General features: G+C 35.5%; 1 pseudogene; it reads right to left on the reverse strand.

Moving 5' to 3' along the window:
- Nucleotides 1-1878: 1878 nt before the first annotated feature.
- Nucleotides 1879-12819, reverse strand: LOC118847250 (annotated as a pseudogene).
- Between the last annotated feature and the right edge of the window lie 6100 nt (nucleotides 12820-18919).

The following is an 18919-nucleotide window of genomic DNA, read 5'->3' on the forward strand; positions in this document are numbered from 1 at the left end:
TATTTCTCTCTTTAGTGTCACTTCTTGTCAGAAAAATGGAAATTAGATGTCAGTAATAGTCAGTACAAGGTTCCCAAGTATCCACCACTTTCTATACAAAGGAAAACCATGTTTTCCTCCTCTAAACAAATAATGTTAAATAAACTTCTAAATCAACTAAATAGTAAATATTGAATTTGTTGACAAAGTATATGTACACCTGAAAATTCACATAGGTTCAAGAAAGGTTTGATAAATCAATGGATAGAATGCTCGATTTATTATTAAGGAAAATAAGAGAAGTTAAAACAATAACCCTAATGTCAGAAGAAAATATATTGGAGACAATTTTTTACATTATCTACCAAAATATCTGTTAGTCTCTGCAATGATAAACCACTGATTGGAAATTACCCAAGGCCTTGTATAATCCCTTGTATAAAAAAGGTGGCTAATAAGTGCCTGTAATGTAAATCCTCAATCATAAAACTTAATCACTCTCAAAAGCAACCTTTTTATATGGCAAAATGGAAGAGAAAAAAAAAAAGCAAACAATAGAAGCTGCTTTAAACTCCGAGGCACATTTTCATGGAGAAAATAGAGAATACAAGATTTAAATATTCCTTCACCTTCAGAATATTCACAATATGGCCCAATGAAATAATGCTTAAGTAATTAGTGTTGACAACCAAAATTTACCACTTCCTGTTAGGGTCTTATGGCAACCTTTGGATGATGACACTCTTCAGAGCATTTCAGTATAATTGAATGTTTCAATCAAATGCACAATTTAAATATTCCTGTTTCTTGAAGTCCAGGATTCTGGTCCTAGCTCTGTCACTAGCTATTCAACTCGAGACAAATGCCAATATCTCTGGACCTTGCCTTTTCATTTGAAAAAATGAGAGTTGATACTGTTATATATTAGAGCTAATTTATTCTGTGCTTCTATGAAAATGCCCTTTGAGGAATACGGTAGTATACACTAAATTCTAGATTTCTTGTGTGGTCTAACACTTCAACATGTGGTGGCTCAGTAAACAGAACAGCTCAGTCTGTGGAAAAATGAAGCATCAATAAGCTACTCTGCTTTTGCTCGAGGCCCTTGTCCTCAAAATGAACAATCTGACTGCAAAGTGAAGAGATCCATTGGACTATAGTAAGCTGAAGGAATGTTCTTGAGATTAACGGTTATGTTTTCATTTTTACAACTTCAATTTTTTTTCTAGTCATTTAGTTGTTAGAAACTCTACTACTAACAGTGAGAGTTTTCCAGCAATTTGAAATCCCTAATAGCTTAGCAAAAAAGGCTTATATATATTTTTGTTGTTTAGTTGTTTCAGATTCTTAATGAACACATTTGAAGTTTGTTTTGGTAAAGATGCTGGAGTGTTATGCCCTTTATGTCTCCAGCTCATTTTACAGATGAGAAAAGCAAGGCAAACAGGGTTAAATGATTTGTCAGTGGTCACACAGCTAGGAAGCATCTAAAGATAGATTTGAACTCAGGTCATCCTGACTACAGGCCCAGTGTTCTATTCACTGCGCCATTTAGTTCCTCATATTTGTGTCATGCTTATATAGGCCCCTTCTTCCTTTCAAGTGCCTCTGGATTTACTTCATTTTATGAAGGAAAGGAGGGCAGCTATTCTGTATACTTTTCATTTGGGTCAGTAATTTCTGAAAAACTGTTATCCCATTTTAATAGGTTTTCAAAAAAGAATCTTCAGGAAAAGCTATCCAGTCGTAAAGACCTCATGATCAAACTTTAGATGAGTTTGCCATGAATAGTACACAAACAAAAGGGACATTCGAAACCCACACTCTAAGTGGAAATGCTCATCACTGATGTTTGGAGTCCTGAAATGGCTGGCATTCAGGTCTTTAAAACTCAGTGGGCTAAAAGACTATTCCCAAAGTTTTTGTTGACAATCTGAATAGATTACTTACAAATAAGGTTAACAAGGTTAGGTCTTCTTTAATCTTTTTGTCACAGTGAAAGCAAAACTCAAAGTGAGCAGTCCTTCTGTGAATAATGTTCCCATCCTATAACCTCGTTTTTTATAATCCTCCATAGCTGCTGCATCTATTTTCTGTTCATAAAGGTTGTATGAACCAACCCCTATGCTTGAAATGGTCTCCTGGCTATCAGAAATCTGATCCAAACCCAGAATTCTACTAAGCAGCAAGGGTCCAGTACTTTAGGTTTTTCTTCAATAATATATAGTTCTTTGGGATAGACAAGTGGGTAAAAGATGCTTCTTCATCAATCAGGTACATCAATTCTTTGGTCATCTTTCTTCACTGGCATGGCAGTGATATTGGACCCAGAAAAGGAATGGGGCAGCTTAGCACAATCTGCATACTGCTATTTTTCTCATGATGAACATCAAAACAGTAGTTTTTCCTTGGAGAATTAAACTTCTTACATTTGGTGCACTACCATTCATCCTCAGAAGTAACTTTTATATCTGTGTCATCACTTAAGCACTAAGAGTCCTCAAGGATATCACATATCCTAACTTTAATCAATTTGTTGTCATGATTTCCCTCATTCACTTGCTTGTTCAGTATCAGTAGCTTCAATTTTTACTGCAAAATTTGGCTGCTCTGATCCTGACTCATGCACGAATTATGTCATCCATAGTGTCTGAAACTATGGCAGCATCTACATCCTGATTTGTCTGCAAGTCAGTTGATCTGTTACTTCTAGGTGTTTAGTTGTTTCTGAAGTTTCCTGAGAATCACAAAGGCAGGCCAGTTACATCCCATTCCTCAAACATAAGGTCTAAACTAGGTGACTTGTTTAGGGTTAAATTTTATATCAAGTCTTCATATCCTCTTGGGTTTCTCCATTTGCCCTGTGAGGCAAACAAAACAGGAACATTGCCTTCTTCAGTTCTATTCCTGGGGCTAGAACTTCTCTACTCACTTTGCTTCAGTTGATTTTGTTTTAAACTATCTGTACTCTGATCCTGGGGGAGAGAAACAATCCATGCAGCATCTGAAACAGTTGCAATAACCAGGTTCTTTCTTAGCACGTCATAAAGGGGATTTGAATATTTCACAGAGAAGTTCTGAATTCATAGCAGCTCTCCTAGAAGATCCACACCCCAACATACCACATGCTTTTCCTGCTGATCTTAAAGCAGTTTCACCATTCTATACCAGCCTAGATACTGGATGACCTCTTTCATTGTGAACATTTGACCTCGTGTAACTTCTGCCTGCAAAATTATCAGCAGTGGTAGTTTTGGTAATACCTGATGGGCTTGTACTGATGAAATCCTGCAAGCATTTTCAGATGCTGAACATGTGCAGAAGTAGATTACAATGACATTTTGGCAGTGAACTTTCAATCTGTAGAATTAACCCATGGCAGCTCTGTGGACAATTGTCCTGTTCAGATAGGCTCATGGGTGTGAGAGGTTAAGTCAGAGGGCCTGCAAATTCCATCCTATCTTGCATTAGGGAGGGAAGAAGATACCACTTCCTTTCTTCTCCCACCAAATATGGCTTCTACAGGGCTTCTTTAAGGCATGGATATCCTATCCATATCCCTGGAGAAGTCATGACTGTGTTGGTAAGCAAAATGGGCTCTTAGCACTTAGTTCAACCAAGTGCCCTTGAAGAGCTTGGCTTTTGTTTCCTTTGAGTAAATTCAGTGTATTTCATTGAGCCTTACTAGGTGCTAAGCCCCAGGCCCAAACCCCTATTAGGTGTAAAACCCATGTGGGTATGGATTGGTAACTACAGTGGGGTGGGGCCCAACGTGGAGCTAACTCAGGGGAGGGCCTAGTTTACACATGAGTTTGAGTGACATGTCTGGGACAGCAGAGGCTTTTAGACCACTTGGGTCTAAGTCGCCTCTTTGTGATGATTCTAGGTCATGTGGGTGAGTCGCATGTGTGACTCACCCTGGACCCTGAAAAAGATATAAAACCAGAGGTTGTCTTTCTTTTCTTTGGAGCTCTTTCCCACAGCCATGGTGGCATGCGTGACTCTGGACCAGCCCTCGTTATGAGCTCCCAGGCTGAACCTAGATGTTGGTAACTATCAATCTGTATTTGGTCTGTCTGTTGATGTTTGTAATTTGTTTGTATTTTGTTCTGAAGTTCAGGGTGCTGGTTTTTTCTCCTGAACTAAGTGAATGCTGTCTGTATGCTGGATTAAAGTAAACTTGTCAACCCCTTAACGTTGCTTTCCTTACTAAAGCAGATCAAAAGAACCTGTGCTTTTGCAGTGTGTTGGCAGCTTTCTGGTTGCTGGTTGTTGGTGGATCTTACACCCCCACAGAAGCTGCTAGCCGGATTGTTGAAACAATGACTTAAAATAAGACCTCAGTAAACAATAGGAATTTATAGTTTTCACCAGAGGTTACCTGGCAGATGATGTCATTGCCCCAATCAGTTATTCTGTATGATTTAGTCATATGGATATAAGTTTGGTGATTACACTTCTAAAGTGTAGTATGGGAAATAATATAGGAAATATAATATAATATTGGAATATGGGAATAATATAGGAAACCTTTTTAAAAATGATATTACATGGAAAAGTTTTACACACATGTAATTTTATACATGCACACAATTTTATACACACATATAATGAATTTTAAAAATAATACATTAAGCATGTAAATTAAAAACATTGGCATAGTATTAAAATAAAATGTTAATAAACAGAATGTATATTATAAAGATTAGAGAAAAAAACTCCAGAATGTCACTTCCATGCAGAAAGCATTTTGAAGGCCCAGTCATGGTCGACATTGGGAGGGTGATGAATCTGTTCATTCCTTTGTAAAACAACAAAGACAAAATAGAATGTCGATCAGCTGTCAAGTCATTGAACTAAAAACCTTAGAAACTGCTGTTCAGTTAAAAGTGCTGTAGAGCACATTTAAAGTATTGGATGATGCCAGAGATTTATGTGCTAAAGTAACCTCTTGCTCTGTGGAATAAGGCATTGTTAGCTCAGTAGTCATCTGACACAATTACGTTATTGGCACACCACCAGCATTTACTGGATGATTGGAGGGAAAAAGACCACAACAACAAAACAACTATCTCATTTGGAAGAACCTTAGCATGGAAGATAAAAGACTGCTATACAATTTTTGTAAAGATGACAGCAAAAGAACTAAAGGAGCACAAATATAACTTTGAGGAAAGATAGTTAGAAGGTGTCACCATCTATTACTTTATTACTTTAAAAGATCCATGGTTCCATCTATGTAAATACAATATTCTTGTTACTCCTTCCATTTGAGCAACACACATACAAATAAATAAACGAATAAATATATTATACATATATATATATATATATATATATATATATATATATATATATATATAATACACACACACACACACACATACACATACTCCTTCAAAGACTATATTCATGAGTTGTTGTATGTAGGGGAGAGGGACAGAGATTGAGACAGAGATGGAAAGAAAAACAGAGAAAGACAGAAAGCGACAGAGAAAGATTATCTCATGTAACACCCTAATAAGACACCAGAGTAGAATTGGAGGAACATGATACTAAGGTAAAAAAATGCTTCCAAAACAAACATTCCCTATTGTTTTTTTGATGGTAAAAAAAAGTTTTGATGATATCTAAATAAGCAATGGAAATATCTGTTGGGCATTTGGCTTAAGAGTCTCAGAGTTCTTTAAAATAAGTGTAACAATACTGAGGTTAGATTTTTTTGAAGACAACTTTTTTCTGAAGTTAAAAAGACTCTCTTTGAAGTCATATCTAGTAGTTATTCTAAGTATGATGATATCCTATTGACAAATCTAACATGTAATTGGGAGAGAATTCTTTAAGGCCGAACTTCGCATGCTGATTGGCTTGTTCAGAAAAAAAAAATGTTTAGGAATAGGTGTGTTTAATGTTTGAGTAAACACAAACTTCTTGCCAGAGGTATGAATAGTATTAAAGATTCCCTCCTATTTATCTTATTTAGCTTTTATGTATGTTTAGCTGTTATGAAGACAGGCAGAGAACATTTAGAAACCACTGATAGGCAAGGTCAAAATGGCAGATTAGCAAGAAGTACTATGAGTGTTTCTTCCCACCCCACTCTAACTCCTCCAAACATTTTGAAAGTGCACCAGACTCCATCTTGAATGGGAAATCCAAGAAAAAATCAGTTAATCATTTTTCCAGTCCTCATTGCCATAAGAAGACAGAGAGAGAGGTTTGTGACACTGGAAATGTGGTCTGATCAGGAGCACCAACACACAGATCATTAGAGCACATGAAGAGGCTATGTACTAAAAGGCTGTGTACCAGGGTAAGGTGAGGTTTCCTATCTAGAACAGAGTGACTAAAACTTTTGTAGTGTGTAGGGCAGGTGCTACCTGACTACTCTTTTGATTGCTACTCAATTGCATGTCACAGATCCAGGGAAAACTAAAGAAGGAACCTGCCCCCAGGGCTGATATGTTAGTGGAGAGAGTGAGTTCAGACCTTAGATTGTATACTGCGAAAGGACCAATTTGAGATGCAAGCAGTAACAGTGTGATTTAGACCCCAGGAACAGAGCAAAATTTAAGCTCCAACCTCCAGCCCAGAGTAAAGCCTACAGAATAATAAGGGCAGGAGTCCAAGGCAAAAGGGAAGCCTGGAGCTCTACCACTCTGAACAATCATAAATTTCTAACAATCTAATAATTGCTGAGTAAAACAGCAGTCTACTGAAACTCTAATCAAAGCTATTTTTCAAACTCAAAGCAAGGGGAGAAATTCATAGAGCTTAGACCAGAGAACATATCGAACAGGTTTTTCTCTGGACATGACCACTTGGGAAGCCTGAAGACTTGATGATCCCCAGAATAAGCTGTTTCTGAGAACCAAGAATAACATACTGTTTAATACCCCAAGAATGCAATAGCAGGATCAGCCCAGATATTCTCCCCATAAGTGTACAGGGCCTGGCCTTAACATAAAGTCTCTCATCAGGAAGTAGGATGAAAGAATGAAGAAACAAACAAATAAGAGCAAAAAGAATCACACCATAAAAAAGTTACTATGGTGATACAGATGCTCAAGAGGCAAAACCCAGAAGAGAATGATTCCAAAATATTTAAAAGTAAAGCTTCAAAGACACAGCCTGAGCATAAATTCAAATATAATTCTTGGAAAAGACAAAGTAAACTTTAAAAAAAATAGTTTAAAAGTTTTTTTTTTAATAAATGAAATGAGAATTCTAGAAAAAAATGGAAAAAATAAGATTCATCAAAGAAAGTACAGGAAAAATAGCGATTTAGCAAAAGAACTATAAAATTTTATCAAAACAACAAAGTCCATAAAAATTAAAATGGAACAAATAGAATCTCATGACACATTGAGACAACAAGAAATGTTAAAAACAAAGTTAAAAGCCTCGAAGAAAATATCAAATATCTCATAAGAAAAAAGAACTGACTTGGAAAATGGATTGAGGTAGAAAAAAGAAAAGGAAAAGAATCACTAGACTTCTTGAAAGCTGTGACCAAAAATAAAAGAGACTAGACTTATTGCCAAAAATCCTTACAAAAAAACTGCTAATCTTAGAAGCAGAGGGTAATTATTTCTCTTAGAAACAAAGTGGTGTGGAAAGATGCTGCTGATCACTTCTTGAAAGGAATTCTACGCCCCCAAGAAAATAAAACAAAACTCCAGGGAATATTATAGACAAAATCCAGAAATTCTAAGTAACACACCCACATATACATAAATATGTAAATATATACACACATGCATGCACACATGCACACACACACGCATACACACACACACACACACACACACAAGTCCTCACACCAGAGGTGCTAGTCCTTGCTGAATAAGCCATACACAATAGCAAATCACAAAGAAATCCATTTATCCAACTCATAGCAAAACAGAAATAAGAGAAGGTTTACATATGAGAATGTTTACTAGACAATAATGAAAGGAGATCTCCTATTGGGACCAAAATAATTCAGCTTGACCAAAAGAGAGAGAATTTTGGGTCTTATCTAAAGGAAAATTCCCTGGAGTTTCTAGAGTAGCAAACTTGGGATAGAGACATGATGGAGACTCATAGCTCCAATTATGTTTTCCTTCTTCGAGTCTTTTAATTTAGTAACCTGAAGTGGGGTTGGCCTCTTCCATCTTCCTTCTTGTGGATGGAAGCCAGAAGCACCTGAAATCACTCACTTGAAGAGTCAGACTCCTTCAGGTCTCTCTCTCTCTCTCTCTCTCTCTCTCTCCCTCTCTCTCTCTCTCTCTTTCTCTCTCTTCCTGTCTCTCTATCCATCTGTCTGTACTTTATAGTCTAGCATGACCATGATGTTGGAAATCTTCATGGAGTATGTTACTATGAAAATAAATTTTATGTACCTCTGTAGCACAATGGTTAGTAAATTAAGCTTCCGATGACAATCCAAAAGTTATAAATTGAAAGCTCGAATAATTTAATTGATTTTAGAAAGGATCTTGACATAATTAAAAGTACAATGGCTATGGTAACACAGAACCTAAGTTCAAATTCTACATCTAAACCTTATTACCTGTGTCACCTTGTACAAATTATTTTTCCTCCCAAGGCCTCAGTTTCCTCAATTGAGAAATGGGGAGTTCAGCTGTGTGAAGTCTGATCCCCCTTCCAACTTTTACAATCGTATGATTTCTACATCTCCCTTTAGGTCTAAATTAGATGACTCTTTTAGAAATCTGGATTTATGTAGGTAAAGTTACTTTCACTTTTTTGTACCAGACAGTACACCTTCATATCTGAGCAATATTTCCATTAATTGGATTTGACTCAGAAAAGTCACAGAAAGCAACCAGATCAAGCAGAGGCTTAATGACCACTTAATAAGTACAATAAAGCTTGCAAGGGATGTTAAAATTGCATATTTTTAAATATAAAAACATTTCATATATTGTTTTGATTAGATGGCCATTGAAGTCCCTTCCATCTTTCAGAGTATAAGATTCTATGAAATTTTCTATTATCAAAGTGCATAAACTTTTATTCACTCATTTTCAGTTGGGTCCAACTCTTTGTAACTCCATTTGGAGTTTTCTTGGGAAAGATACTGCTGGAGTGATTTGCCATTTCCTTCTCTTAGCTCATTTTACAGTGGAGGAAACTGAGGCAAATAGGGTTAAGTGACTTGTCTAGGATTACAGAGCTAGTAAGTGTCTGAGGCTAGATTTAAACTCAGGAAGGTGCGTCTACCCATAACTACCCATAGAAACTTTGCAATTGATTTTTATTTTTGTTTAAAGTTGTCTTCCCAGCAAGAGTATCGCCTATTATGTCCCAATTAATTAAGTAAACTAAAATCCATAAAAAAAGAATATTCAACTGTTTTTGTCTTTACTTCTGCTGTCATTTGAGCTTTTTTTTTTTTTTTCCATTCTAAGCCTGTCACACTTCTTCCAGAGTCTGGAACCCTAGGTATTGTGATCACTCATGCCAGACTCCAGCTTTGACATTAGGTGACTTTAAGAGGTTTACATGCCTAGAAAACTGTAAGCATTAGTATATACACTTGTTGCTTCTCTGTTGACAAGCCTTACATTCCTGTCAGTTCTCTGCAGTCTATAATGAGGTGTTTACCCTAATCCCTTCATTCAGTCTTATCTGGTACTTCCTTCTGCTAGTCCTGGAAAATTCTAGGAGGGCTTATTTTATTTTCAAGATGTCCCAGTCAATCCTAAACGAGTAAAGTAGTTCCTTCCTCTCTTCTCTGTTGGGTATCTTTCTTCTACCAGAGTTTAATTTTCTTAGCAGGGAGACCATTTGTTTTTAGTAAAATTTCAACTTTTTTTTATAATCTTAATATATTTTTGGACCACCTTTCTTTCTGAATATACCCTTCTCTTTTCCTGTCTACTAATTTATTCCTACTGATGAAGAATACAAAGAAAGAGAAAAAAAAACACTTCAGCAAAAGTGGCCAAAGTATCAAATGTATCTGATAGCATATAGGATACCACTCACTTATATTGACCCACCTCTGTAAAGTAGATAAAGAGATTCATTTATTCAACTCTTTTCTAGAGTCAAATTTGGTACATAAAATAATATTGTCGCATTATTTTGGACATTATTTCTTGGTTCTTTATACCTACATCAATCCATATGTCTTCTCAAGCTTCTTTGAGTTCTTTGTAATAACAGTTATTATTATAATTATTTATAGCACTTTAGGGTTTGCAAAGTGCTAGCTCTGAGTCCTATTATTGTCCCTTTTTACAGATGAAGAAACTAAGGTCAATAGAAGTTAAATGACTTGACCAGTATTACATAGGTAATAAATGACTGATGCTGAATTTGAATATAGGTTTTACTGACTCTAGTTTTCTATCTACTAAGCCAACTCAGTCTCTTGGCTACCATGATTTCTTTGATCACAGTAGTAATATTCCATTATATTATGTTGTAATGTTTAGTTAAGTCAGACAGTGTATTATGAAATGTATTTCACATATAGTCTCACAACTTTGCAATGAAGGGATTGAGGACCACATTCTCCTTTTTACTTCAGGGCCAAATTTGGTGATAACATAATATTTAATTTCCTTTTTGTTATTGCTATTCCATTTGTATTGTTGTAGTAATTGTATATATTTTTCATGGTTCTACATACTCTATATTTCTTAACATTTCACGGATACCTTATTGTGTTTCTCTGGATTCTTCAAGTTCATCATTTCTTATAACATCGCAATATTCTATTACATTCATATGCCATAATTTGTTTAGTCATTCTTCAAATGACAGGGGTCTAAATATTTTCAACAAGGATTCTGCATTTGGCAATTCTTTCTCCAACTAAATCTTTCCAGCTTTAGCATAATCCTTTCCTCTTCTTGAATAAACAGTTTTCTAAATACTCAGACATTTTTGAATAATTTAAATTTTTTTTAGTATAACTCCTTTTAAGAGAAATGCAACACATAAACATGTTGTTTCTCCTACCATAATATATAATTTCAATTTTAAAAATATCCACTACTACCTACCTTTCAAATGCCCTCCAAAATTGATTCGTATCATAATTAATTTCTTTCTAAAGGCAGATGAGTATTTAGAATTTATTCTGATTTAAAAGAACATATATCTTTTCTGATTAAGTTTTATCATAACCAATGTGGCCTATTTCACATAAAGTAGAAAAAAGTATCTTCTTACTTATTTTACTATTTCTAGAGCTAGGTTTCTTACACAATTCCTACCTTTAGCATAATAGTAGTACTTGGTGCATTGAAACCCTTCTAGAATAACATCAAAGTATAATTTTAATCTCAACCTACAACTGCATCAACACCACTATTGGATACTATAACATTAATGATGACTTATTCCACTATTATCCACTATAACAATTGGCACATGCATATATATGTATATATATGCACGTATATGTATATATCTAAATGTATATGTATATATATATATATTTATACAGAGATATATGAATGCACATAAATACACACAAAGCATGAATATACAGTATATGTGTATACATGTATTGATGTTATAGAAAATGGTTTCTATGTTACATAAACAGGTGCTTCAACATTTGAAATACTACTTGATTTCACATTTGAATGTTGAAAATGCCATTCAATAAGATTCTCAATAGAGAAGCCTTCTTACCTCAGGGAAAAGTAAATGAAGTGCTTATTATGTGCACAGTACTGTGGCAATTGCTAAGGGAGATTCAAAGCTGAGCTGAAAATTAATTGATCCTTTTTTAAAGGAGTTCTGCTAATATATGACTTTTATGAGTAGTTACAAATTAGGTTGATAGAAAAGAGCATTAAATAGGAATAGAGGGAAAAACGAAGTTATTGGCTAACTTTAAATGAATGCAAGGTATAAATAGAGCATTTACATTCAGTTTGGCTACATTGCTTACATTAGAAAGGATTATACAATAGAACTTTTGACCTTTATTTTCCCTATTCAAATGTTCACCAAAGGTATCCCAGGAGGTTTTGTTCTCAGACCTTTTCTCTATATTGTTTCATTATGCCCCAGGTATTCAACTTGCATTTGTATATTAATGATTCTCAAATCCACTTATCCAGTCCTAACTGCTCTTCTGACTTCTAGTCACATCTTCAAATGATTATAGGACATCTGAGACTAGATATTTTAAAACAGTCTTGAAATCAACATAGCCAAAATTGAACCCTTTAGCTTTTCCCCTTCCCAATCCTCCCCACTTTCAAATTACCCTATTATTTTTAAGGTCCCCACCACCTTCCCAGTCCCATGGGCTTACAACCTAGGTGTCATATTTGGTTTCTCTCTCTCACTCCCACCCTTATCCAAACTGTTGCCAAGGCATGTGGATTTTGCTTTTGTATATCTTTCTCATGTGTCTCCTTCCCTCTTCTGACATTGCTCCCACACTGGAGAAAGTCCTCATCACTTCATTCCTTGACTATTGCAATATTCTGCTGATTGGTCCCCCTACCACAACCCCCCACTCCCACCCTGAAGAGGTTTTTGTAAATGATGATTGTAGGGGAACCACAGGTTTCTAGGGGTGACCGCCGCAGCCCCAAAATACCTACACTCCAGGTCCTGCCAAAAGAATTCGACTCAAGCCTTCTCAGCCAAGGGAAAAGACAAAGTTTATTAGGGATTCACCATAATGGGCTGTCTTAAGAAATCCCCCCACCCTGTGATGCCTGTTTTCACAAGCGGGCCAGATTCAACCTACTGAATTAGATTGAATCTGAGCACCTTCATGGAGGCAAGATGGAGATTATATACACAAAGATTGTAGGAGGGATTGAGGGGTCGTCTGGGGTGACTAGAGGAGGGGTTTAGGGAGGGTCTTGAGGGGAAGTCTAAGGAAGCTAAGGTGGAGCCAGAGTCCAGGATCCAAGATAGTGAGATATCAAGATTGGGAAGTAACTGAAGGCATGCATATCTAAAGTAACAATAGAGGGAGAGATCTGGGCCCAAAGACAATGTGAGGCTTGTGGCCCTAGGGGAAGGCCAGATCCAGCCAGAAGACTCAGGGACAGCTCAAGGGGGCTCCCAGAGACCGCACTCCAGACTCAAGGGGGTTCCCAGAAACTGTGCCCTCATCACTATTTGGCCTGATTAAAGAAAATAATCCACTTATTAACAAACAGTATAATGATTAAAGATTGCCACAACCAATTTCTCTGAAAATATCTTATTCATTCAATGAATCTGTTGCTAAGATATGGCTTAGGAAACTTCTAAAACCCTAAATCCTATAGAGATTTTTTCTTTGCGCTCTCTCTCTCTCTCTCTGTCTCTGTCTCTCCATGTGTCTCTCTTTCTCTCTGTCTCTCTGTCTCTCTGTCTCTCTGTCTCTCTCTCTCTCTCTGTCTCTCTGTCTCTCTCTTCCTCTCCCTCTGTCTCTCTCTTCCTCTCTCTCTGTCTCTCTTTTCCTGTCTCTGTCTGTCTCTGTCTTTCTGTCTCTCAGTCTCTCATTCTCTCTGTTTCTTTCTCTGTCTCTGTCTCTCTCCCCCTGCATCATCTCTCTATGCCTCTCTCTCTCTCTCTCTCTCTCTCTCTCTCTCTCTCTCTCTCTCTCTCTATCTCTCTCTCTCTCTCTGTCTCTGTCTCTGTCTCTCCACGTGTCTCCCTCTCTCTCTGTCTCTGTTTCTCTATGCCTCTCTGTCTCTCTCTCTCCCTGTCTCCCTCTTTGTTCTTTCACTAGGCAGACAAATACTATTCAGCCTCAAAGGACTTACAAGGATAGTTATAATGCCTCAGTTCTCATCACAAGAGGTGGGGATAGTTCTGTCACTCTGTATGAAATGCAGAATATTCTGAAGAGAACTTCAAAACATAGTTAGGTAATGCTATGCATTTAATTATCTGTACAACATGATTTATGGGAAAAAATATTGAAACCAAATAGTAAAGAGGGACTTTTTTATTTGTTACTCAAATGTTTCACTATGACTTTAAAAAAACAGACACAATAGAAGTCTGCACCAGAAAAATGAAATGGAGAGCTGAAGAATCATGGTTATTTAAATCACTGGGGGAAATAAGCCTGATTAGTTCCTCCTCTCCCCCTCACATACAGACATAGACACATTTAGGCACACAATTCAATAAAAACCTTTTTTCCTCAACACTGGGATCAATCCAAGTATCAAAGTTTTTATAGGCTATAAATATATAAAAGTGCATACGTTTGTATTGCACAATGTGTGGAGATTACCGAAATATTATATAATAATTAAATTTTTTTTTTAAGTAAGTCCAAATAAAAACAATAAGAAAATGTGAACTGAGTTTGAAGTAGTATAAATCATGGCTGAATACAGCCTCACAAATCAATGTGACTAAAAGCAATGATAGATAGATAATTGATAGATATCTATGTCTATCAACATAGAGATCTAAAATGAAATCATATCTCTCTCTGCATGCATGTATGTTTATGTGTATGTGTACACACACCCAAATATCAATGTAGCCAGAGATAGACTATATCTTTATAGATACAAATAGATACGTATCTATGCCTATGTAGTCTGGTTAGAACACAAAAAGGTTAAATGGCCTGTCTATTTTTGAGCAGCTAGTATGTCTCTGAAGGAAGACTTCAATCCTTGTTTTTCTCACTATGAGCTTTACCTTCTATAATATGGACTTTCTTCTGATAATTACTTCCTATTTATGGTGTATATAGCTTATTTGTATATATTTTCTGTCTTCCCTTATTAGGTTTTGAGCTTCAGGAAGGCATATACCGTCTCTTGCTTCTTTTTTTATCCTCAGGAATTAGCACAGTTCTTGGCACATAGTAGGTATTTAATCAATATTTATTGATGGATAGAAAAATACAAGACACCTAAAATTGAAGACAAACAATAGCAACTATTCTTCTATGTAATAGCAAACAACGTTGTGATTGAGTTCATGTGTGGTGGCCTTACATGATGGGTAGTGATTAGTAGTTGAAGTCCTGAAGAGCTTGGATCAATTTCTCCCTTTAACATCTGCTGACTATATGACCCTGGACAAGTCACCTCTTAGTTGACTCAGGCATGTCTCCTAAGACTATACGTTTAAGAAAAGGAATTTAATTTAATTGGTACTGGAAGTTCTTCACCAGGCATTCCTCATACTGATGAAATCACAGGTTTTTTTAATTAAATATTTTGATGTCATATAGGGATAGTCCATATATTTGGTTGAAGTGAACAGAAAGCAGCCAATGCCAGTTAGAATAGGATTTTTTCTAACCATGATGTCTTTTCAGATTCAACAGGACCTAATTGTGTCCTGTACTCCCCTATCTTCTGACAGTCACAAAATGTTCAAGCTAGAAAGAAGGTTATAGACGTAGTCCAATTCCCTCATTTTATAGATGAGGAAACCAAGATACAGATAGATAAAAATCAGTCAGTGCCCTAGATCAGACAGTGGACCCTCAGGTTTTCTGTCTCCAAGGCTAGCCTGCTTTCTATTACACCATTATTTACTCCTTAATGCCTTCCTTGTAGGCTTGAAAGCATTGTTTCTTGACAATCCTGTTTCAGATCTATCAAATTTGGCATAGCATCTATGTATGGTTGTTAAAGGAAATCTAAGGCAGATTCATTCCCCCAACTGTCCTCATTTTTGATACTCTATGATTCTGTTAGAAAATGGACCCTTACTTTATAGGATTATTATTCATCTATGTATTCTGTGTAACTTTTACTGCTAATAGAAATCAAAAAAAGACAATCTGGAATTTCTCTGAGTAGACACTGCTATCTATAGACTTCATCAGCACAACTATGCACACCATATGTGACGCCTCCAGAAGAAAACATTCAGTTTAAAAACAAGAGTCCTTGTATCCATGGCTTCAAAATAAAATGGTACATTTTCTTTTATGTATAGTATTTTGCCAATTCAATTTTCCATTTGTTGACAGCATCAAATTCCACATAAGAGATTGTACATGGTTGAGTTTTATATGACAAGCAAACTAGAAGGGAAAAAAAAAATCAAAATATTACTGACCATGCCTAGTTCTATACTCCCTGTCTTATTTTAAACTTACCATGATTGATTTAAAAGTTCACCTTTTAACTGAATTACAGTTATTTCTGAATTAATGTATGTCCTGTCATATAAATGCAAGAAATATGGATAGTTAAATACAGATAGCTCAGAATTCTGTTATTATATTATTTAATTAATTCTATACATCATCTTATATAACCAGATTATTGTCTTTTATCTTGTTTGTTATAATGTAGATGAAAACAGACAATTTTGCTGCTTTAATTTAAAAATAAAAGCATAGGGGCAGCTAGGTGGCACAATGAATATAGCACTGGCCCTGGAGTTAGGAGGATCTGAGTTCAGATCCAACCTCAGACACTTGACACTTACTATCTATATGACTTGAGGCAAGCCACTTTACCCAAAATGTCTAGCCAATTCCATAAAAAGAGTGTTCCTATTGTATTCTGATTCTGTACTAATATGCCATTTATTCTGAATTCCATTAATTTTTAAAATGAGAGAAAAATTTCCACATCTTTATGTTTTACATATTAGAAACCATTCATTAAATTAATGGAATAGTGTTTATAGTTCATTTTTTCAGGTTTCATACTTCTAAATTATGCTTAAAGTTTTATATATTAGTTTAATATTAGAATGATTCATGACAATTTTCTTTTGGCTTTAAGAAGAAAATTTTCAAAGTAGACAAAATTGGTATATATTTTATTCTGTCCAGATCAAAATTAGATGGCACAGTGGAAAAAAATGCAGGATTAGAAATGAAGAAGATCTGGTTTAAATCCCAATTTTGCTGTTTACTGTGTACCCATAGGCAAGCAACTTCACAACTCTTAATCTTCATTTCTTCATTTATAATATGGAGATAATAATACCTATATCTTCCTCAGAAGATTATTGTGAGGCCCAAATCAACTATTTATATCCAAACACTTTGAAAATTTATAAATGTCAGCTAACATTACTTTTTAAGATCTCTTGGTAAAAAGAGTTCACAAAAACCCACACATTTTATGTCATTAAAATGTTAATAGTCATCTACAGTTGCCAAAGATCTTTTAATTAACATATGCAATGCCATTTTCTCAGTTCTCATGCTTTTTGTTTTGTTTTGTTTTTGAAGGAGGAATGCAGGGTAATTGGGGTTAAGTGACTTGCTCAAGGTCACACAGCTAGTAAGCGTTCTCTTGCTTTTTAACCTCTCTGTAATATTTGATATTGTTGACTAACATTTTCTCCTAGATACTTTTTTCACGGGGAGCTCTCAGGATCTTACTCCTAGTCTTTCTTTTTTCCCAAGCTTTCCTCAAGTTCCTTTGCTGCATCTGCATCCATATGCCACCTATTTTCTGAAGGTTAACACCCTCTTATCAGGAGATTTCTCCTCTCTTCCTGCTCCTGTCATCTCATATCATTTTTATTAACTCTTATGACTTTACACATATCAGTGCCTTTTAATAAGGCTATTCCCCATACACGAAATACATTCCTTTATCACCTTTACTTCAAACATTAAGCCAAATACTACTTCCTGCATTAAATCTTTCCTAATTCCCCCTAGATGCTGCTATCTCCTTCATCTATTTCTTTTTTATAAAAATCCTATGTATTTATCTGATATCAACTGATTTATGTATATGTTGTTTCTACCAGGTGATAACAAGCTATTTGCAAGCACAAATTACCCTACGCCAAGCCCAGGCCTGCAGCATGTAGTAATTTGCTTCAGACATAGGAAGAAATTTAAAATTTTGACTGATTTAGTTTGTGATGGTTTGTTAGTGATTTACTTCCTGATATGTTTTTTTTTTCTTAGCACAGTATCTGGAACAGCACATTAATGAATTTTTGTTGACTTGACTTGATAAGAATATTTTCTAATATTATGTAGAAAGAGAAGTAAACACATGATTTTTTTTTAAAAAAAGGAATACCAATGTTCGTGTCTGAATCAATATTTATTTAGAATTGACTTTGTAATTAACTGAGAGATACCAGCTTTCCTGAATGTTTGAAACAATATACTTTACTCCTTTTAATTGTGTTTATGATATTAATAATAAAAAGGGAAAAAGGTATAATTTAATCGGCCCTGTAGAAAATATACTTTGGTGAAAAGGGACAACTTAAAGGTGGGGCTCATAAACTGTAAATGTTCTGTGAATGATAAAAAAGAACTCAAATAGTGGATAGAATGGATATTTGGGAACTGTAGCACAGGAATTATGACCACCATGTTGCCCTTTGGATGTTTAGCTAGGGAGTTAAAAAGTCTTGGCCAGCTGGATGACTCAACGGTAGAGTGCTGAGAGTTGATTCAGGAAAAACTGAACCAAACTTGGGCACTTACTATCTGTGTGACCTTGGGTAAGTCACTTAACCTCTGCCTTAATCCACTCGAGAAGTAACTGGCAAAGCACTCCAGTATTTTTGCCAAGAAAACCCTATGGACAATATGGCTCACAAGGCCATGAAGAATTGGACACAACTGAATAACAACAAAGCTGAAAAGTTTGCTGCAGCAGATGTCTTTTGTTTTTGCATCATAAAGCAAGGCTAAAGCTGGTGGAGAAGATTGTTGTGCTCCAAGCTATTTCTTAGAATAAAGACTTTTAAAAAAATTCTTTCTTAAAGACAAGCTAATTATAGGCAATTATTCATCAAACAGGTAAAAATAAACTTCAGAGACTAATCCATTCCGGTGTTCAGAAGTAGAGCTCAAGGGTTTATGACTTTAATTTACTAGAATGAAAGCAAGGTCATAATTGAAATATTCACTGGATTTTTAATTAAATAGCAAAATGATTAAGTGAAGTTGTTGATGGGACACTTTTATTTAAACATAAGCTTTATATATTTTTAAATTTTGCTTCAAATAATATTTTCTCCTATGTTGTTTTCCAGTGAA

This window comes from Trichosurus vulpecula, chromosome 4 (assembly GCF_011100635.1).
Source record: "Trichosurus vulpecula isolate mTriVul1 chromosome 4, mTriVul1.pri, whole genome shotgun sequence".
NCBI lineage: Eukaryota > Metazoa > Chordata > Mammalia > Diprotodontia > Phalangeridae > Trichosurus > Trichosurus vulpecula.